We start from the raw sequence: 15,977 nt of genomic DNA on the forward strand, positions 1-15,977 counted from the left end.
CTTTTCGACAAATGATGCAGAGCTACTCACAAAACCAACACGTGGTTTCATTAATTGACAACTACGAAATAAAGGCACGGATGGGGATTGAACCCATGATCTTCGGTTTACGAGACCGACGCCTTGCCACTTGGCCAACATGCCCTGCAGCTCTATCAGAAATTTAGATTTTTCTTGCAGGAAAACCCTTTTCAACAGCTGTCATAGCTACTCACAAAACCAGTCGGTTGTCTCAGTAATAGACAACTAAGAATTAAAGGCACGGATGGGGATTGAACCCATGATCTTCGGTTTACGAGACCGACGCCTTGCCACTTGGCCACCATGCCCTCCATCTCCATTAGAAATTTTGAGTTTTCTCACAGGAAAACACTTTTCGACAAATGATGCAGAGCTACTCACAAAACCATCAAGTGGCTTCAGCAAATGACAACTACGAAACAAAGGCACGGATGGGGGTTGAACCCATGATCTTCGGTTTACGAGACCGACGCCTTGCCACTTGGCCACCATACCCTGCAGCTATCAGAAACTTTGAGTTTTCTTGAAGGAAAACCCTTTTCGACAAATGATGCAGAACTACTCACAAAACCAACAATTGGCTTCAGCAAATGACAACTACGAAACAAAGGCACGGATGGGGGTTGAACCCATGATCTTCGGTTTACGAGACCGACGCCTTGCCACTTGGCCACCATGCCCTGCAGCTATCAGAAACTTTGAGTTTTCTTGCAGGAAAACCCTTTTCGACAAATGATGCAGAACTACTCACAAAACCAACAAGTGGCTTCAGCAAATGACAACTACGAAACAAAGGCACGGATGGGGGTTGAACCCATGATCTTCGGTTTACGAGACCGACGCCTTGCCACTTGGCCACCATGCCCTGCAGCTATCAGAAATTTAGATTTTTCTTGCAGGAAAACCCTTTTTAACAGCTGACACAGCTACTCACAAAACCAACCGGTTGTTTCAGTAATAGACAACTAAGAATTAAAGGCACGGATGGGGGTTGAACCCATGATCTTTGGTTTACGAGACTGACGCCTTGCCACTTGGCCACCATGCCCTGCATCTCCATTAGAAATGTTGAGTTTTCTCACAGGAAAACACTTTTCGACAAATGATGCAGAGCTACTCACAAAACCATCAAGTGGCTTCAGCAAATGACAACTACTAAACAAAGGCACGGATGGGGGTTCAACCCATGATCTTCGGTTTACGAGACTGACGCCTTGCCACTTGGCCACTATGCCCTGCAGCTATCAGAAACTTTGAGTTTTCTTGCAAGAAAACCCTTTTCGACAAATGATGCAGAACTACTCACAAAACCAACAAGTGGCTTCAGCAAATGACAACTACGAAACAAAGGCACGGATGGGGGTTGAACCCATGATCTTCGGTTTACGAGACCGACGCCTTGCCACTTGGCCACCATGCCCTGCAGCTATCAGAAATTTAGATTTTTCTTGCAGGAAAACCCTTTTTAACAGCTGACACAGCTACTCACAAAACCAACCGGTTGTTTCAGTAATAGACAACTAAGAATTAAAGGCACGGATGGGGGTTGAACCCATGATCTTTGGTTTACGAGACCGACGCCTTGCCACTTGGCCACCATGCCCTGCATCTCCATTAGAAATGTTGAGTTTTCTCACAGGAAAACACTTTTCGACAAATGATGCAGAGCTACTCACAAAACCATCAAGTGGCTTCAGCAAATGACAACTACTAAACAAAGGCACGGATGGGGGTTCAACCCATGATCTTCGGTTTACGAGACTGACGCCTTGCCACTTGGCCACTATGCCCTGCAGCTATCAGAAACTTTGAGTTTTCTTGCAAGAAAACCCTTTTCGACAAATGATGCAGAACTACTCACAAAACCAACAAGTGGCTTCAGCAAATGACAACTACGAAACAAAGGCACGGATGGGGGTTGAACCCATGATCTTCGGTTTACGAGACCGACGCCTTGCCACTTGGCCACCATGCCCTGCAGCTATCAGAAATTTAGATTTTTCTTGCAGGAAAACCCTTTTTAACAGCTGACACAGCTACTCACAAAACCAACCGGTTGTTTCAGTAATAGACAACTAAGAATTAAAGGCACGGATGGGGGTTGAACCCATGATCTTTGGTTTACGAGACCGACGCCTTGCCACTTGGCCACCATGCCCTGCATCTCCATTAGAAATGTTGAGTTTTCTCACAGGAAAACACTTTTCGACAAATGATGCAGAGCTACTCACAAAACCATCAAGTGGCTTCAGCAAATGACAACTACGAAACAAAGGCATGGATGGGGGTTGAACCCATGATCTTCGGTTTACGAGACCGACGCCTTGCAACTTGGCCACCATGCCCTGCAGCTATCAGAAATTTAGATTTTTCTTGCAGGAAAACCCTTTTTAACAGCTGACACAGCTACTCACAAAACCAACCGGTTGTTTCAGTAATAGACAACTAAGAATTAAAGGCACGGATGGGGGTTGAACCCATGATCTTCGGTTTACGAGACCGACGCCTTGCCACTTGGCCACCATGCCTTGCGGTCAACAGAAGCTTTGAGTTTGCTCGCAGGAAAACCCTTTTCGACAAATGATGCAGAGCTACTCACAAAACCAACACGTGGTTTCATTAATTGACAACTACGAAATAAAGGCACGGATGGGGATTGAACCCATGATCTTCGGTTTACGAGACCGACGCCTTGCCACTTGGCCAACATGCCCTGCAGCTCTATCAGAAATTTAGATTTTTCTTGCAGGAAAACCCTTTTCAACAGCTGTCATAGCTACTCACAAAACCAGTCGGTTGTCTCAGTAATAGACAACTAAGAATTAAAGGCACGGATGGGGATTGAACCCATGATCTTCGGTTTACGAGACCGACGCCTTGCCACTTGGCCACCATGCCCTCCATCTCCATTAGAAATTTTGAGTTTTCTCACAGGAAAACACTTTTCGACAAATGATGCAGAGCTACTCACAAAACCATCAAGTGGCTTCAGCAAATGACAACTACGAAACAAAGGCACGGATGGGGGTTGAACCCATGATCTTCGGTTTACGAGACCGACGCCTTGCCACTTGGCCACCATACCCTGCAGCTATCAGAAACTTTGAGTTTTCTTGAAGGAAAACCCTTTTCGACAAATGATGCAGAACTACTCACAAAACCAACAATTGGCTTCAGCAAATGACAACTACGAAACAAAGGCACGGATGGGGGTTGAACCCATGATCTTCGGTTTACGAGACCGACGCCTTGCCACTTGGCCACCATGCCCTGCAGCTATCAGAAACTTTGAGTTTTCTTGCAGGAAAACCCTTTTCGACAAATGATGCAGAACTACTCACAAAACCAACAAGTGGCTTCAGCAAATGACAACTACGAAACAAAGGCACGGATGGGGGTTGAACCCATGATCTTCGGTTTACGAGACCGACGCCTTGCCACTTGGCCACCATGCCCTGCAGCTATCAGAAATTTAGATTTTTCTTGCAGGAAAACCCTTTTTAACAGCTGACACAGCTACTCACAAAACCAACCGGTTGTTTCAGTAATAGACAACTAAGAATTAAAGGCACGGATGGGGGTTGAACCCATGATCTTTGGTTTACGAGACTGACGCCTTGCCACTTGGCCACCATGCCCTGCATCTCCATTAGAAATGTTGAGTTTTCTCACAGGAAAACACTTTTCGACAAATGATGCAGAGCTACTCACAAAACCATCAAGTGGCTTCAGCAAATGACAACTACTAAACAAAGGCACGGATGGGGGTTCAACCCATGATCTTCGGTTTACGAGACTGACGCCTTGCCACTTGGCCACTATGCCCTGCAGCTATCAGAAACTTTGAGTTTTCTTGCAAGAAAACCCTTTTCGACAAATGATGCAGAACTACTCACAAAACCAACAAGTGGCTTCAGCAAATGACAACTACGAAACAAAGGCACGGATGGGGGTTGAACCCATGATCTTCGGTTTACGAGACCGACGCCTTGCCACTTGGCCACCATGCCCTGCAGCTATCAGAAATTTAGATTTTTCTTGCAGGAAAACCCTTTTTAACAGCTGACACAGCTACTCACAAAACCAACCGGTTGTTTCAGTAATAGACAACTAAGAATTAAAGGCACGGATGGGGGTTGAACCCATGATCTTTGGTTTACGAGACCGACGCCTTGCCACTTGGCCACCATGCCCTGCATCTCCATTAGAAATGTTGAGTTTTCTCACAGGAAAACACTTTTCGACAAATGATGCAGAGCTACTCACAAAACCATCAAGTGGCTTCAGCAAATGACAACTACTAAACAAAGGCACGGATGGGGGTTCAACCCATGATCTTCGGTTTACGAGACTGACGCCTTGCCACTTGGCCACTATGCCCTGCAGCTATCAGAAACTTTGAGTTTTCTTGCAAGAAAACCCTTTTCGACAAATGATGCAGAACTACTCACAAAACCAACAAGTGGCTTCAGCAAATGACAACTACGAAACAAAGGCACGGATGGGGGTTGAACCCATGATCTTCGGTTTACGAGACCGACGCCTTGCCACTTGGCCACCATGCCCTGCAGCTATCAGAAATTTAGATTTTTCTTGCAGGAAAACCCTTTTTAACAGCTGACACAGCTACTCACAAAACCAACCGGTTGTTTCAGTAATAGACAACTAAGAATTAAAGGCACGGATGGGGGTTGAAGCCATGATCTTTGGTTTACGAGACCGACGCCTTGCCACTTGGCCACCATGCCCTGCATCTCCATTAGAAATGTTGAGTTTTCTCACAGGAAAACACTTTTCGACAAATGATGCAGAGCTACTCACAAAACCATCAAGTGGCTTCAGCAAATTACAACTACTAAACAAAGGCACGGATGGGGGTTCAACCCATGATCTTCGGTTTACGAGACTGACGCCTTGCCACTTGGCCACTATGCCCTGCAGCTATCAGAAACTTTGAGTTTTCTTGCAAGAAAACCCTTTTCGACAAATGATGCAGAACTACTCACAAAACCAACAAGTGGCTTCAGCAAATGACAACTACGAAACAAAGGCACGGATGGGGGTTGAACCCATGATCTTCGGTTTACGAGACCGACGCCTTGCCACTTGGCCACCATGCCCTGCAGCTATCAGAAATTTAGATTTTTCTTGCAGGAAAACCCTTTTTAACAGCTGACACAGCTACTCACAAAACCAACCGGTTGTTTCAGTAATAGACAACTAAGAATTAAAGGCACGGATGGGGGTTGAACCCATGATCTTTGGTTTACGAGACCGACGCCTTGCCACTTGGCCACCATGCCCTGCATCTCCATTAGAAATGTTGAGTTTTCTCACAGGAAAACACTTTTCGACAAATGATGCAGAGCTACTCACAAAACCATCAAGTGGCTTCAGCAAATGACAACTACGAAACAAAGGCATGGATGGGGGTTGAACCCATGATCTTCGGTTTACGAGACCGACGCCTTGCAACTTGGCCACCATGCCCTGCAGCTATCAGAAATTTAGATTTTTCTTGCAGGAAAACCCTTTTTAACAGCTGACACAGCTACTCACAAAACCAACCGGTTGTTTCAGTAATAGACAACTAAGAATTAAAGGCACGGATGGGGGTTGAACCCATGATCTTCGGTTTACGAGACCGACGCCTTGCCACTTGGCCACCATGCCTTGCGGTCAACAGAAGCTTTGAGTTTGCTCGCAGGAAAACCCTTTTCGACAAATGATGCAGAGCTACTCACAAAACCAACACGTGGTTTCATTAATTGACAACTACGAAATAAAGGCACGGATGGGGATTGAACCCATGATCTTCGGTTTACGAGACCGACGCCTTGCCACTTGGCCAACATGCCCTGCAGCTCTATCAGAAATTTAGATTTTTCTTGCAGGAAAACCCTTTTCAACAGCTGTCATAGCTACTCACAAAACCAGTCGGTTGTCTCAGTAATAGACAACTAAGAATTAAAGGCACGGATGGGGATTGAACCCATGATCTTCGGTTTACGAGACCGACGCCTTGCCACTTGGCCACCATGCCCTCCATCTCCATTAGAAATTTTGAGTTTTCTCACAGGAAAACACTTTTCGACAAATGATGCAGAGCTACTCACAAAACCATCAAGTGGCTTCAGCAAATGACAACTACGAAACAAAGGCACGGATGGGGGTTGAACCCATGATCTTCGGTTTACGAGACCGACGCCTTGCCACTTGGCCACCATACCCTGCAGCTATCAGAAACTTTGAGTTTTCTTGCAGGAAAACCCTTTTCGACAAATGATGCAGAACTACTCACAAAACCAACAAGTGGCTTCAGCAAATGACAACTACGAAACAAAGGCACGGATGGGGGTTGAACCCATGATCTTCGGTTTACGAGACCGACGCCTTGCCACTTGGCCACCATGCCCTGCAGCTATCAGAAATTTAGATTTTTCTTGCAGGAAAACCCTTTTTAACAGCTGACACAGGTACTCACAAAACCAACCGGTTGTTTCAGTAATAGACAACTAAGAATTAAAGGCACGGATGGGGGTTGAACCCATGATCTTTGGTTTACGAGACTGACGCCTTGCCACTTGGCCACCATGCCCTGCATCTCCATTAGAAATGTTGAGTTTTCTCACAGGAAAACACTTTTCGACAAATGATGCAGAGCTACTCACAAAACCATCAAGTGGCTTCAGCAAATGACAACTACTAAACAAAGGCACGGATGGGGGTTCAACCCATGATCTTCGGTTTACGAGACTGACGCCTTGCCACTTGGCCACTATGCCCTGCAGCTATCAGAAACTTTGAGTTTTCTTGCAAGAAAACCCTTTTCGACAAATGATGCAGAACTACTCACAAAACCAACAAGTGGCTTCAGCAAATGACAACTACGAAACAAAGGCACGGATGGGGGTTGAACCCATGATCTTCGGTTTACGAGACCGACGCCTTGCCACTTGGCCACCATGCCCTGCAGCTATCAGAAATTTAGATTTTTCTTGCAGGAAAACCCTTTTTAACAGCTGACACAGCTACTCACAAAACCAACCGGTTGTTTCAGTAATAGACAACTAAGAATTAAAGGCACGGATGGGGGTTGAACCCATGATCTTTGGTTTACGAGACCGACGCCTTGCCACTTGGCCACCATGCCCTGCATCTCCATTAGAAATGTTGAGTTTTCTCACAGGAAAACACTTTTCGACAAATGATGCAGAGCTACTCACAAAACCATCAAGTGGCTTCAGCAAATGACAACTACGAAACAAAGGCATGGATGGGGGTTGAACCCATGATCTTCGGTTTACGAGACCGACGCCTTGCAACTTGGCCACCATGCCCTGCAGCTATCAGAAATTTAGATTTTTCTTGCAGGAAAACCCTTTTTAACAGCTGACACAGCTACTCACAAAACCAACCGGTTGTTTCAGTAATAGACAACTAAGAATTAAAGGCACGGATGGGGGTTGAACCCATGATCTTCGGTTTACGAGACCGACGCCTTGCCACTTGGCCACCATGCCTTGCGGTCAACAGAAGCTTTGAGTTTGCTCGCAGGAAAACCCTTTTCGACAAATGATGCAGAGCTACTCACAAAACCAACACGTGGTTTCATTAATTGACAACTACGAAATAAAGGCACGGATGGGGATTGAACCCATGATCTTCGGTTTACGAGACCGACGCCTTGCCACTTGGCCAACATGCCCTGCAGCTCTATCAGAAATTTAGATTTTTCTTGCAGGAAAACCCTTTTCAACAGCTGTCATAGCTACTCACAAAACCAGTCGGTTGTCTCAGTAATAGACAACTAAGAATTAAAGGCACGGATGGGGATTGAACCCATGATCTTCGGTTTACGAGACCGACGCCTTGCCACTTGGCCACCATGCCCTCCATCTCCATTAGAAATTTTGAGTTTTCTCACAGGAAAACACTTTTCGACAAATGATGCAGAGCTACTCACAAAACCATCAAGTGGCTTCAGCAAATGACAACTACGAAACAAAGGCACGGATGGGGGTTGAACCCATGATCTTCGGTTTACGAGACCGACGCCTTGCCACTTGGCCACCATACCCTGCAGCTATCAGAAACTTTGAGTTTTCTTGCAGGAAAACCCTTTTCGACAAATGATGCAGAACTACTCACAAAACCAACAAGTGGCTTCAGCAAATGACAACTACGAAACAAAGGCACGGATGGGGGTTGAACCCATGATCTTCGGTTTACGAGACCGACGCCTTGCCACTTGGCCACCATGCCCTGCAGCTATCAGAAATTTAGATTTTTCTTGCAGGAAAACCCTTTTTAACAGCTGACACAGGTACTCACAAAACCAACCGGTTGTTTCAGTAATAGACAACTAAGAATTAAAGGCACGGATGGGGGTTGAACCCATGATCTTTGGTTTACGAGACTGACGCCTTGCCACTTGGCCACCATGCCCTGCATCTCCATTAGAAATGTTGAGTTTTCTCACAGGAAAACACTTTTCGACAAATGATGCAGAGCTACTCACAAAACCATCAAGTGGCTTCAGCAAATGACAACTACTAAACAAAGGCACGGATGGGGGTTCAACCCATGATCTTCGGTTTACGAGACTGACGCCTTGCCACTTGGCCACTATGCCCTGCAGCTATCAGAAACTTTGAGTTTTCTTGCAAGAAAACCCTTTTCGACAAATGATGCAGAACTACTCACAAAACCAACAAGTGGCTTCAGCAAATGACAACTACGAAACAAAGGCACGGATGGGGGTTGAACCCATGATCTTCGGTTTACGAGACCGACGCCTTGCCACTTGGCCACCATGCCCTGCAGCTATCAGAAATTTAGATTTTTCTTGCAGGAAAACCCTTTTTAACAGCTGACACAGCTACTCACAAAACCAACCGGTTGTTTCAGTAATAGACAACTAAGAATTAAAGGCACGGATGGGGGTTGAACCCATGATCTTTGGTTTACGAGACTGACGCCTTGCCACTTGGCCACCATGCCCTGCATCTCCATTAGAAATGTTGAGTTTTCTCACAGGAAAACACTTTTCGACAAATGATGCAGAGCTACTCACAAAACCATCAAGTGGCTTCAGCAAATGACAACTACTAAACAAAGGCACGGATGGGGGTTCAACCCATGATCTTCGGTTTACGAGACTGACGCCTTGCCACTTGGCCACTATGCCCTGCAGCTATCAGAAACTTTGAGTTTTCTTGCAAGAAAACCCTTTTCGACAAATGATGCAGAACTACTCACAAAACCAACAAGTGGCTTCAGCAAATGACAACTACGAAACAAAGGCACGGATGGGGGTTGAACCCATGATCTTCGGTTTACGAGACCGACGCCTTGCCACTTGGCCACCATGCCCTGCAGCTATCAGAAATTTAGATTTTTCTTGCAGGAAAACCCTTTTTAACAGCCGACACAGCTACTCACAAAACCAACCGGTTGTTTCAGTAATAGACAACTAAGAATTAAAGGCACGGATGGGGGTTGAACCCATGATCTTTGGTTTACGAGACCGACGCCTTGCCACTTGGCCACCATGCCCTGCATCTCCATTAGAAATGTTGAGTTTTCTCACAGGAAAACACTTTTCGACAAATGATGCAGAGCTACTCACAAAACCATCAAGTGGCTTCAGCAAATGACAACTACTAAACAAAGGCACGGATGGGGGTTCAACCCATGATCTTCGGTTTACGAGACTGACGCCTTGCCACTTGGCCACTATGCCCTGCAGCTATCAGAAACTTTGAGTTTTCTTGCAAGAAAACCCTTTTCGACAAATGATGCAGAACTACTCACAAAACCAACAAGTGGCTTCAGCAAATGACAACTACGAAACAAAGGCACGGATGGGGGTTGAACCCATGATCTTCGGTTTACGAGACCGACGCCTTGCCACTTGGCCACCATGCCCTGCAGCTATCAGAAATTTAGATTTTTCTTGCAGGAAAACCCTTTTTAACAGCTGACACAGCTACTCACAAAACCAACCGGTTGTTTCAGTAATAGACAACTAAGAATTAAAGGCACGGATGGGGGTTGAACCCATGATCTTTGGTTTACGAGACCGACGCCTTGCCACTTGGCCACCATGCCCTGCATCTCCATTAGAAATGTTGAGTTTTCTCACAGGAAAACACTTTTCGACAAATGATGCAGAGCTACTCACAAAACCATCAAGTGGCTTCAGCAAATGACAACTACGAAACAAAGGCATGGATGGGGGTTGAACCCATGATCTTCGGTTTACGAGACCGACGCCTTGCAACTTGGCCACCATGCCCTGCAGCTATCAGAAATTTAGATTTTTCTTGCAGGAAAACCCTTTTTAACAGCTGACACAGCTACTCACAAAACCAACCGGTTGTTTCAGTAATAGACAACTAAGAATTAAAGGCACGGATGGGGGTTGAACCCATGATCTTCGGTTTACGAGACCGACGCCTTGCCACTTGGCCACCATGCCTTGCGGTCAACAGAAGCTTTGAGTTTGCTCGCAGGAAAACCCTTTTCGACAAATGATGCAGAGCTACTCACAAAACCAACACGTGGTTTCATTAATTGACAACTACGAAATAAAGGCACGGATGGGGATTGAACCCATGATCTTCGGTTTACGAGACCGACGCCTTGCCACTTGGCCAACATGCCCTGCAGCTCTATCAGAAATTTAGATTTTTCTTGCAGGAAAACCCTTTTCAACAGCTGTCATAGCTACTCACAAAACCAGTCGGTTGTCTCAGTAATAGACAACTAAGAATTAAAGGCACGGATGGGGATTGAACCCATGATCTTCGGTTTACGAGACCGACGCCTTGCCACTTGGCCACCATGCCCTCCATCTCCATTAGAAATTTTGAGTTTTCTCACAGGAAAACACTTTTCGACAAATGATGCAGAGCTACTCACAAAACCATCAAGTGGCTTCAGCAAATGACAACTACGAAACAAAGGCACGGATGGGGGTTGAACCCATGATCTTCGGTTTACGAGACCGACGCCTTGCCACTTGGCCACCATACCCTGCAGCTATCAGAAACTTTGAGTTTTCTTGAAGGAAAACCCTTTTCGACAAATGATGCAGAACTACTCACAAAACCAACAATTGGCTTCAGCAAATGACAACTACGAAACAAAGGCACGGATGGGGGTTGAACCCATGATCTTCGGTTTACGAGACCGACGCCTTGCCACTTGGCCACCATGCCCTGCAGCTATCAGAAACTTTGAGTTTTCTTGCAGGAAAACCCTTTTCGACAAATGATGCAGAACTACTCACAAAACCAACAAGTGGCTTCAGCAAATGACAACTACTAAACAAAGGCACGGATGGGGGTTGAACCCATGATCTTCGGTTTACGAGACCGACGCCTTGCCACTTGGCCACCATGCCCTGCAGCTATCAGAAATTTAGATTTTTCTTGCAGGAAAACCCTTTTTAACAGCTGACACAGCTACTCACAAAACCAACCGGTTGTTTCAGTAATAGACAACTAAGAATTAAAGGCACGGATGGGGGTTGAACCCATGATCTTTGGTTTACGAGACCGACGCCTTGCCACTTGGCCACCATGCCCTGCATCTCCATTAGAAATGTTGAGTTTTCTCACAGGAAAACACTTTTCGACAAATGATGCAGAGCTACTCACAAAACCATCAAGTGGCTTCAGCAAATGACAACTACTAAACAAAGGCACGGATGGGGGTTCAACCCATGATCTTCGGTTTACGAGACTGACGCCTTGCCACTTGGCCACCATGCCCTGCATCTCCATTAGAAATGTTGAGTTTTCTCACAGGAAAACACTTTTCGACAAATGATGCAGAGCTACTCACAAAACCATCAAGTGGCTTCAGCAAATGACAACTACTAAACAAAGGCACGGATGGGGGTTGAACCCATGATCTTCGGTTTACGAGACCGACGCCTTGCCACTTGGCCACCATGCCCTGCAGCTATCAGAAATTTAGATTTTTCTTGCAGGAAAACCCTTTTTAACAGCTGACACAGCTACTCACAAAACCAACCGGTTGTTTCAGTAATAGACAACTAAGAATTAAAGGCACGGATGGGGGTTGAACCCATGATCTTTGGTTTACGAGACCGACGCCTTGCCACTTGGCCACCATGCCCTGCATCTCCATTAGAAATGTTGAGTTTTCTCACAGGAAAACACTTTTCGACAAATGATGCAGAGCTACTCACAAAACCATCAAGTGGCTTCAGCAAATGACAACTACTAAACAAAGGCACGGATGGGGGTTCAACCCATGATCTTCGGTTTACGAGACTGACGCCTTGCCACTTGGCCACCATGCCCTGCATCTCCATTAGAAATGTTGAGTTTTGTCACAGGAAAACACTTTTCGACAAATGATGCAGAGCTACTCACAAAACCATCAAGTGGCTTCAGCAAATGACAACTACTAAACAAAGGCACGGATGGGGGTTGAACCCATGATCTTCGGTTTACGAGACCGACGCCTTGCCACTTGGCCACCATGCCCTGCAGCTATCAGAAATTTAGATTTTTCTTGCAGGAAAACCCTTTTTAACAGCTGACACAGCTACTCACAAAACCAACCGGTTGTTTCAGTAATAGACAACTAAGAATTAAAGGCACGGATGGGGGTTGAACCCATGATCTTTGGTTTACGAGACCGACGCCTTGCCACTTGGCCACCATGCCCTGCATCTCCATTAGAAATGTTGAGTTTTCTCACAGGAAAACACTTTTCGACAAATGATGCAGAGCTACTCACAAAACCATCAAGTGGCTTCAGCAAATGACAACTACTAAACAAAGGCACGGATGGGGGTTGAACCCATGATCTTCGGTTTACGAGACCGACGCCTTGCCACTTGGCCACCATGCCCTGCAGCTATCAGAAATTTAGATTTTTCTTGCAGGAAAACCCTTTTTAACAGCTGACACAGCTACTCACAAAACCAACCGGTTGTTTCAGTAATAGACAACTAAGAATTAAAGGCACGGATGGGGGTTGAAGCCATGATCTTTGGTTTACGAGACCGACGCCTTGCCACTTGGCCACCATGCCCTGCATCTCCATTAGAAATGTTGAGTTTTCTCACAGGAAAACACTTTTCGACAAATGATGCAGAGCTACTCACAAAACCATCAAGTGGCTTCAGCAAATGACAACTACTAAACAAAGGCACGGATGGGGGTTGAACCCATGATCTTCGGTTTACGAGACCGACGCCTTGCCACTTGGCCACCATGCCCTGCAGCTATCAGAAATTTAGATTTTTCTTGCAGGAAAACCCTTTTTAACAGCTGACACAGCTACTCACAAAACCAACCGGTTGTTTCAGTAATAGACAACTAAGAATTAAAGGCACGGATGGGGGTTGAACCCATGATCTTTGGTTTACGAGACCGACGCCTTGCCACTTGGCCACCATGCCCTGCAGCTCCATTAGAAATGTTGAGTTTTCTCACAGGAAAACACTTTTCGACAAATGATGCAGAGCTACTCACAAAACCATCAAGTGGCTTCAGCAAATGACAACTACTAAACAAAGGCACGGATGGGGGTTCAACCCATGATCTTCGGTTTACGAGACTGACGCCTTGCCACTTGGCCACCATGCCCTGCATCTCCATTAGAAATGTTGAGTTTTCTCACAGGAAAACACTTTTCGACAAATGATGCAGAGCTACTCACAAAACCATCAAGTGGCTTCAGCAAATGACAACTACTAAACAAAGGCACGGATGGGGGTTGAACCCATGATCTTCGGTTTACGAGACCGACGCCTTGCCACTTGGCCACCATGCCCTGCAGCTATCAGAAATTTAGATTTTTCTTGCAGGAAAACCCTTTTTAACAGCTGACACAGCTACTCACAAAACCAACCGGTTGTTTCAGTAATAGACAACTAAGAATTAAAGGCACGGATGGGGGTTGAACCCATGATCTTTGGTTTACGAGACCGACGCCTTGCCACTTGGCCACCATGCCCTGCATCTCCATTAGAAATGTTGAGTTTTCTCACAGGAAAACACTTTTCGACAAATGATGCAGAGCTACTCACAAAACCATCAAGTGGCTTCAGCAAATGACAACTACTAAACAAAGGCACGGATGGGGGTTGAACCCATGATCTTCGGTTTACGAGACCGACGCCTTGCCACTTGGCCACCATGCCCTGCAGCTATCAGAAATTTAGATTTTTCTTGCAGGAAAACCCTTTTTAACAGCTGACACAGCTACTCACAAAACCAACCGGTTGTTTCAGTAATAGACAACTAAGAATTAAAGGCACGGATGGGGGTTGAAGCCATGATCTTTGGTTTACGAGACCGACGCCTTGCCACTTGGCCACCATGCCCTGCATCTCCATTAGAAATGTTGAGTTTTCTCACAGGAAAACACTTTTCGACAAATGATGCAGAGCTACTCACAAAACCATCACGTGGCTTCAGCAAATGACAACTACTAAACAAAGGCACGGATGGGGGTTGAACCCATGATCTTCGGTTTACGAGACCGACGCCTTGCCACTTGGCCACCATGCCCTGCAGCTATCAGAAATTTAGATTTTTCTTGCAGGAAAACCCTTTTTAACAGCTGACACAGCTACTCACAAAACCAACCGGTTGTTTCAGTAATAGACAACTAAGAATTAAAGGCACGGATGGGGGTTGAACCCATGATCTTTGGTTTACGAGACCGACGCCTTGCCACTTGGCCACCATGCCCTGCATCTCCATTAGAAATGTTGAGTTTTCTCACAGGAAAACACTTTTCGACAAATGATGCAGAGCTACTCACAAAACCATCAAGTGGCTTCAGCAAATGACAACTACTAAACAAAGGCACGGATGGGGGTTGAACCCATGATCTTCGGTTTACGAGACCGACGCCTTGCCACTTGGCCACCATGCCCTGCAGCTATCAGAAATTTAGATTTTTCTTGCAGGAAAACCCTTTTTAACAGCTGACACAGCTACTCACAAAACCAACCGGTTGTTTCAGTAATAGACAACTAAGAATTAAAGGCACGGATGGGGGTTGAAGCCATGATCTTTGGTTTACGAGACCGACGCCTTGCCACTTGGCCACCATGCCCTGCATCTCCATTAGAAATGTTGAGTTTTCTCACAGGAAAACACTTTTCGACAAATGATGCAGAGCTACTCACAAAACCATCAAGAGGCTTCAGCAAATGACAACTACTAAACAAAGGCACGGATGGGGGTTCAACCCATGATCTTCGGTTTACGAGACTGACGCCTTGCCACTTGGCCACTATGCCCTGCAGCTATCAGAAACTTTGAGTTTTCTTGCAAGAAAACCCTTTTCGACAAATGATGCAGAACTACTCACAAAACCAACAAGTGGCTTCAGCAAATGACAACTACGAAACAAAGGCACGGATGGGGGTTGAACCCATGATCTTCGGTTTACGAGACCGACGCCTTGCCACTTGGCCACCATGCCCTGCAGCTATCAGAAATTTAGATTTTTCTTGCAGGAAAACCCTTTTTAACAGCTGACACAGCTACTCACAAAACCAACCGGTTGTTTCAGTAATAGACAACTAAGAATTAAAGGCACGGATGGGGGTTGAAGCCATGATCTTTGGTTTACGAGACCGACGCCTTGCCACTTGGCCACCATGCCCTGCATCTCCATTAGAAATGTTGAGTTTTCTCACAGGAAAACACTTTTCGACAAATGATGCAGAGCTACTCACAAAACCAACAAGTGGCTTCAGCAAATGACAACTACGAAACAAAGGCACGGATGGGGGTTGAACCCATGATCTTCGGTTTACGAGACCGACGCCTTGCCACTTGGCCACCGTGCCCTGCAGCTATCAGAAATTTAGATTTTTCTTGCAGGAAAACCCTTTTTAACAGCTGACACAGCTACTCACAAAACCAACCGGTTGTTTCAGTAATAGACAA

General features: G+C 45.8%; 63 non-coding genes across 63 annotated transcripts; all 63 read right to left on the minus strand.

Moving 5' to 3' along the window:
* Positions 1–72: 72 nt before the first annotated feature.
* Positions 73–144, minus strand: trnat-cgu. The gene has a single exon. It is a non-coding gene; the product is annotated as a tRNA-Thr (tRNA).
* A 113-nt stretch (positions 145–257) lies between these two features.
* Positions 258–329, minus strand: trnat-cgu. Its single transcript has one exon. It is a non-coding gene; the product is annotated as a tRNA-Thr (tRNA).
* A 115-nt stretch (positions 330–444) lies between these two features.
* On the minus strand, positions 445–516 carry trnat-cgu. The gene has a single exon. It is a non-coding gene; the product is annotated as a tRNA-Thr (tRNA).
* A 113-nt stretch (positions 517–629) lies between these two features.
* Positions 630–701, minus strand: trnat-cgu. The gene has a single exon. It is a non-coding gene; the product is annotated as a tRNA-Thr (tRNA).
* A 113-nt stretch (positions 702–814) lies between these two features.
* trnat-cgu lies at positions 815–886 on the minus strand. Its single transcript has one exon. It is a non-coding gene; the product is annotated as a tRNA-Thr (tRNA).
* A 483-nt stretch (positions 887–1,369) lies between these two features.
* On the minus strand, positions 1,370–1,441 carry trnat-cgu. The gene has a single exon. It is a non-coding gene; the product is annotated as a tRNA-Thr (tRNA).
* Positions 1,442–1,552: 111 nt separating this feature from the next.
* trnat-cgu lies at positions 1,553–1,624 on the minus strand. Its single transcript has one exon. It is a non-coding gene; the product is annotated as a tRNA-Thr (tRNA).
* Positions 1,625–1,924: 300 nt separating this feature from the next.
* On the minus strand, positions 1,925–1,996 carry trnat-cgu. The gene has a single exon. It is a non-coding gene; the product is annotated as a tRNA-Thr (tRNA).
* A 111-nt stretch (positions 1,997–2,107) lies between these two features.
* On the minus strand, positions 2,108–2,179 carry trnat-cgu. The gene has a single exon. It is a non-coding gene; the product is annotated as a tRNA-Thr (tRNA).
* A 115-nt stretch (positions 2,180–2,294) lies between these two features.
* Positions 2,295–2,366, minus strand: trnat-cgu. The gene has a single exon. It is a non-coding gene; the product is annotated as a tRNA-Thr (tRNA).
* A 111-nt stretch (positions 2,367–2,477) lies between these two features.
* On the minus strand, positions 2,478–2,549 carry trnat-cgu. The gene has a single exon. It is a non-coding gene; the product is annotated as a tRNA-Thr (tRNA).
* A 113-nt stretch (positions 2,550–2,662) lies between these two features.
* On the minus strand, positions 2,663–2,734 carry trnat-cgu. The gene has a single exon. It is a non-coding gene; the product is annotated as a tRNA-Thr (tRNA).
* Positions 2,735–2,847: 113 nt separating this feature from the next.
* trnat-cgu lies at positions 2,848–2,919 on the minus strand. Its single transcript has one exon. It is a non-coding gene; the product is annotated as a tRNA-Thr (tRNA).
* A 115-nt stretch (positions 2,920–3,034) lies between these two features.
* On the minus strand, positions 3,035–3,106 carry trnat-cgu. Its single transcript has one exon. It is a non-coding gene; the product is annotated as a tRNA-Thr (tRNA).
* A 113-nt stretch (positions 3,107–3,219) lies between these two features.
* Positions 3,220–3,291, minus strand: trnat-cgu. The gene has a single exon. It is a non-coding gene; the product is annotated as a tRNA-Thr (tRNA).
* A 113-nt stretch (positions 3,292–3,404) lies between these two features.
* trnat-cgu lies at positions 3,405–3,476 on the minus strand. Its single transcript has one exon. It is a non-coding gene; the product is annotated as a tRNA-Thr (tRNA).
* Positions 3,477–3,959: 483 nt separating this feature from the next.
* On the minus strand, positions 3,960–4,031 carry trnat-cgu. The gene has a single exon. It is a non-coding gene; the product is annotated as a tRNA-Thr (tRNA).
* A 111-nt stretch (positions 4,032–4,142) lies between these two features.
* On the minus strand, positions 4,143–4,214 carry trnat-cgu. Its single transcript has one exon. It is a non-coding gene; the product is annotated as a tRNA-Thr (tRNA).
* A 300-nt stretch (positions 4,215–4,514) lies between these two features.
* trnat-cgu lies at positions 4,515–4,586 on the minus strand. Its single transcript has one exon. It is a non-coding gene; the product is annotated as a tRNA-Thr (tRNA).
* Positions 4,587–5,069: 483 nt separating this feature from the next.
* On the minus strand, positions 5,070–5,141 carry trnat-cgu. Its single transcript has one exon. It is a non-coding gene; the product is annotated as a tRNA-Thr (tRNA).
* Positions 5,142–5,252: 111 nt separating this feature from the next.
* trnat-cgu lies at positions 5,253–5,324 on the minus strand. Its single transcript has one exon. It is a non-coding gene; the product is annotated as a tRNA-Thr (tRNA).
* A 115-nt stretch (positions 5,325–5,439) lies between these two features.
* Positions 5,440–5,511, minus strand: trnat-cgu. The gene has a single exon. It is a non-coding gene; the product is annotated as a tRNA-Thr (tRNA).
* A 111-nt stretch (positions 5,512–5,622) lies between these two features.
* trnat-cgu lies at positions 5,623–5,694 on the minus strand. Its single transcript has one exon. It is a non-coding gene; the product is annotated as a tRNA-Thr (tRNA).
* A 113-nt stretch (positions 5,695–5,807) lies between these two features.
* trnat-cgu lies at positions 5,808–5,879 on the minus strand. Its single transcript has one exon. It is a non-coding gene; the product is annotated as a tRNA-Thr (tRNA).
* Positions 5,880–5,992: 113 nt separating this feature from the next.
* On the minus strand, positions 5,993–6,064 carry trnat-cgu. The gene has a single exon. It is a non-coding gene; the product is annotated as a tRNA-Thr (tRNA).
* A 115-nt stretch (positions 6,065–6,179) lies between these two features.
* Positions 6,180–6,251, minus strand: trnat-cgu. The gene has a single exon. It is a non-coding gene; the product is annotated as a tRNA-Thr (tRNA).
* A 113-nt stretch (positions 6,252–6,364) lies between these two features.
* On the minus strand, positions 6,365–6,436 carry trnat-cgu. The gene has a single exon. It is a non-coding gene; the product is annotated as a tRNA-Thr (tRNA).
* A 483-nt stretch (positions 6,437–6,919) lies between these two features.
* On the minus strand, positions 6,920–6,991 carry trnat-cgu. The gene has a single exon. It is a non-coding gene; the product is annotated as a tRNA-Thr (tRNA).
* A 111-nt stretch (positions 6,992–7,102) lies between these two features.
* Positions 7,103–7,174, minus strand: trnat-cgu. The gene has a single exon. It is a non-coding gene; the product is annotated as a tRNA-Thr (tRNA).
* A 115-nt stretch (positions 7,175–7,289) lies between these two features.
* trnat-cgu lies at positions 7,290–7,361 on the minus strand. The gene has a single exon. It is a non-coding gene; the product is annotated as a tRNA-Thr (tRNA).
* A 111-nt stretch (positions 7,362–7,472) lies between these two features.
* trnat-cgu lies at positions 7,473–7,544 on the minus strand. Its single transcript has one exon. It is a non-coding gene; the product is annotated as a tRNA-Thr (tRNA).
* A 113-nt stretch (positions 7,545–7,657) lies between these two features.
* On the minus strand, positions 7,658–7,729 carry trnat-cgu. The gene has a single exon. It is a non-coding gene; the product is annotated as a tRNA-Thr (tRNA).
* Positions 7,730–7,842: 113 nt separating this feature from the next.
* On the minus strand, positions 7,843–7,914 carry trnat-cgu. The gene has a single exon. It is a non-coding gene; the product is annotated as a tRNA-Thr (tRNA).
* A 115-nt stretch (positions 7,915–8,029) lies between these two features.
* On the minus strand, positions 8,030–8,101 carry trnat-cgu. The gene has a single exon. It is a non-coding gene; the product is annotated as a tRNA-Thr (tRNA).
* A 113-nt stretch (positions 8,102–8,214) lies between these two features.
* Positions 8,215–8,286, minus strand: trnat-cgu. Its single transcript has one exon. It is a non-coding gene; the product is annotated as a tRNA-Thr (tRNA).
* A 483-nt stretch (positions 8,287–8,769) lies between these two features.
* trnat-cgu lies at positions 8,770–8,841 on the minus strand. Its single transcript has one exon. It is a non-coding gene; the product is annotated as a tRNA-Thr (tRNA).
* A 483-nt stretch (positions 8,842–9,324) lies between these two features.
* On the minus strand, positions 9,325–9,396 carry trnat-cgu. Its single transcript has one exon. It is a non-coding gene; the product is annotated as a tRNA-Thr (tRNA).
* Positions 9,397–9,507: 111 nt separating this feature from the next.
* On the minus strand, positions 9,508–9,579 carry trnat-cgu. Its single transcript has one exon. It is a non-coding gene; the product is annotated as a tRNA-Thr (tRNA).
* A 300-nt stretch (positions 9,580–9,879) lies between these two features.
* On the minus strand, positions 9,880–9,951 carry trnat-cgu. Its single transcript has one exon. It is a non-coding gene; the product is annotated as a tRNA-Thr (tRNA).
* A 111-nt stretch (positions 9,952–10,062) lies between these two features.
* trnat-cgu lies at positions 10,063–10,134 on the minus strand. Its single transcript has one exon. It is a non-coding gene; the product is annotated as a tRNA-Thr (tRNA).
* Positions 10,135–10,249: 115 nt separating this feature from the next.
* Positions 10,250–10,321, minus strand: trnat-cgu. Its single transcript has one exon. It is a non-coding gene; the product is annotated as a tRNA-Thr (tRNA).
* Positions 10,322–10,432: 111 nt separating this feature from the next.
* On the minus strand, positions 10,433–10,504 carry trnat-cgu. Its single transcript has one exon. It is a non-coding gene; the product is annotated as a tRNA-Thr (tRNA).
* A 113-nt stretch (positions 10,505–10,617) lies between these two features.
* Positions 10,618–10,689, minus strand: trnat-cgu. The gene has a single exon. It is a non-coding gene; the product is annotated as a tRNA-Thr (tRNA).
* Positions 10,690–10,802: 113 nt separating this feature from the next.
* trnat-cgu lies at positions 10,803–10,874 on the minus strand. The gene has a single exon. It is a non-coding gene; the product is annotated as a tRNA-Thr (tRNA).
* Positions 10,875–10,989: 115 nt separating this feature from the next.
* On the minus strand, positions 10,990–11,061 carry trnat-cgu. The gene has a single exon. It is a non-coding gene; the product is annotated as a tRNA-Thr (tRNA).
* Positions 11,062–11,174: 113 nt separating this feature from the next.
* On the minus strand, positions 11,175–11,246 carry trnat-cgu. The gene has a single exon. It is a non-coding gene; the product is annotated as a tRNA-Thr (tRNA).
* Positions 11,247–11,359: 113 nt separating this feature from the next.
* On the minus strand, positions 11,360–11,431 carry trnat-cgu. The gene has a single exon. It is a non-coding gene; the product is annotated as a tRNA-Thr (tRNA).
* A 111-nt stretch (positions 11,432–11,542) lies between these two features.
* trnat-cgu lies at positions 11,543–11,614 on the minus strand. Its single transcript has one exon. It is a non-coding gene; the product is annotated as a tRNA-Thr (tRNA).
* A 302-nt stretch (positions 11,615–11,916) lies between these two features.
* On the minus strand, positions 11,917–11,988 carry trnat-cgu. Its single transcript has one exon. It is a non-coding gene; the product is annotated as a tRNA-Thr (tRNA).
* A 111-nt stretch (positions 11,989–12,099) lies between these two features.
* Positions 12,100–12,171, minus strand: trnat-cgu. Its single transcript has one exon. It is a non-coding gene; the product is annotated as a tRNA-Thr (tRNA).
* A 302-nt stretch (positions 12,172–12,473) lies between these two features.
* Positions 12,474–12,545, minus strand: trnat-cgu. The gene has a single exon. It is a non-coding gene; the product is annotated as a tRNA-Thr (tRNA).
* Positions 12,546–12,656: 111 nt separating this feature from the next.
* On the minus strand, positions 12,657–12,728 carry trnat-cgu. The gene has a single exon. It is a non-coding gene; the product is annotated as a tRNA-Thr (tRNA).
* Positions 12,729–12,843: 115 nt separating this feature from the next.
* Positions 12,844–12,915, minus strand: trnat-cgu. The gene has a single exon. It is a non-coding gene; the product is annotated as a tRNA-Thr (tRNA).
* A 298-nt stretch (positions 12,916–13,213) lies between these two features.
* Positions 13,214–13,285, minus strand: trnat-cgu. Its single transcript has one exon. It is a non-coding gene; the product is annotated as a tRNA-Thr (tRNA).
* Positions 13,286–13,396: 111 nt separating this feature from the next.
* On the minus strand, positions 13,397–13,468 carry trnat-cgu. The gene has a single exon. It is a non-coding gene; the product is annotated as a tRNA-Thr (tRNA).
* A 302-nt stretch (positions 13,469–13,770) lies between these two features.
* On the minus strand, positions 13,771–13,842 carry trnat-cgu. Its single transcript has one exon. It is a non-coding gene; the product is annotated as a tRNA-Thr (tRNA).
* A 111-nt stretch (positions 13,843–13,953) lies between these two features.
* Positions 13,954–14,025, minus strand: trnat-cgu. Its single transcript has one exon. It is a non-coding gene; the product is annotated as a tRNA-Thr (tRNA).
* Positions 14,026–14,140: 115 nt separating this feature from the next.
* Positions 14,141–14,212, minus strand: trnat-cgu. The gene has a single exon. It is a non-coding gene; the product is annotated as a tRNA-Thr (tRNA).
* A 298-nt stretch (positions 14,213–14,510) lies between these two features.
* trnat-cgu lies at positions 14,511–14,582 on the minus strand. Its single transcript has one exon. It is a non-coding gene; the product is annotated as a tRNA-Thr (tRNA).
* Positions 14,583–14,693: 111 nt separating this feature from the next.
* On the minus strand, positions 14,694–14,765 carry trnat-cgu. The gene has a single exon. It is a non-coding gene; the product is annotated as a tRNA-Thr (tRNA).
* A 115-nt stretch (positions 14,766–14,880) lies between these two features.
* On the minus strand, positions 14,881–14,952 carry trnat-cgu. The gene has a single exon. It is a non-coding gene; the product is annotated as a tRNA-Thr (tRNA).
* Positions 14,953–15,435: 483 nt separating this feature from the next.
* On the minus strand, positions 15,436–15,507 carry trnat-cgu. The gene has a single exon. It is a non-coding gene; the product is annotated as a tRNA-Thr (tRNA).
* A 298-nt stretch (positions 15,508–15,805) lies between these two features.
* Positions 15,806–15,877, minus strand: trnat-cgu. The gene has a single exon. It is a non-coding gene; the product is annotated as a tRNA-Thr (tRNA).
* Positions 15,878–15,977: the final 100 nt, after the last annotated feature.

The sequence above is a fragment of the Hypomesus transpacificus genome, chromosome 23, assembly GCF_021917145.1.
Source record: "Hypomesus transpacificus isolate Combined female chromosome 23, fHypTra1, whole genome shotgun sequence".
In the NCBI taxonomy this organism is placed as follows: Eukaryota; Metazoa; Chordata; class Actinopteri; order Osmeriformes; family Osmeridae; genus Hypomesus; species Hypomesus transpacificus.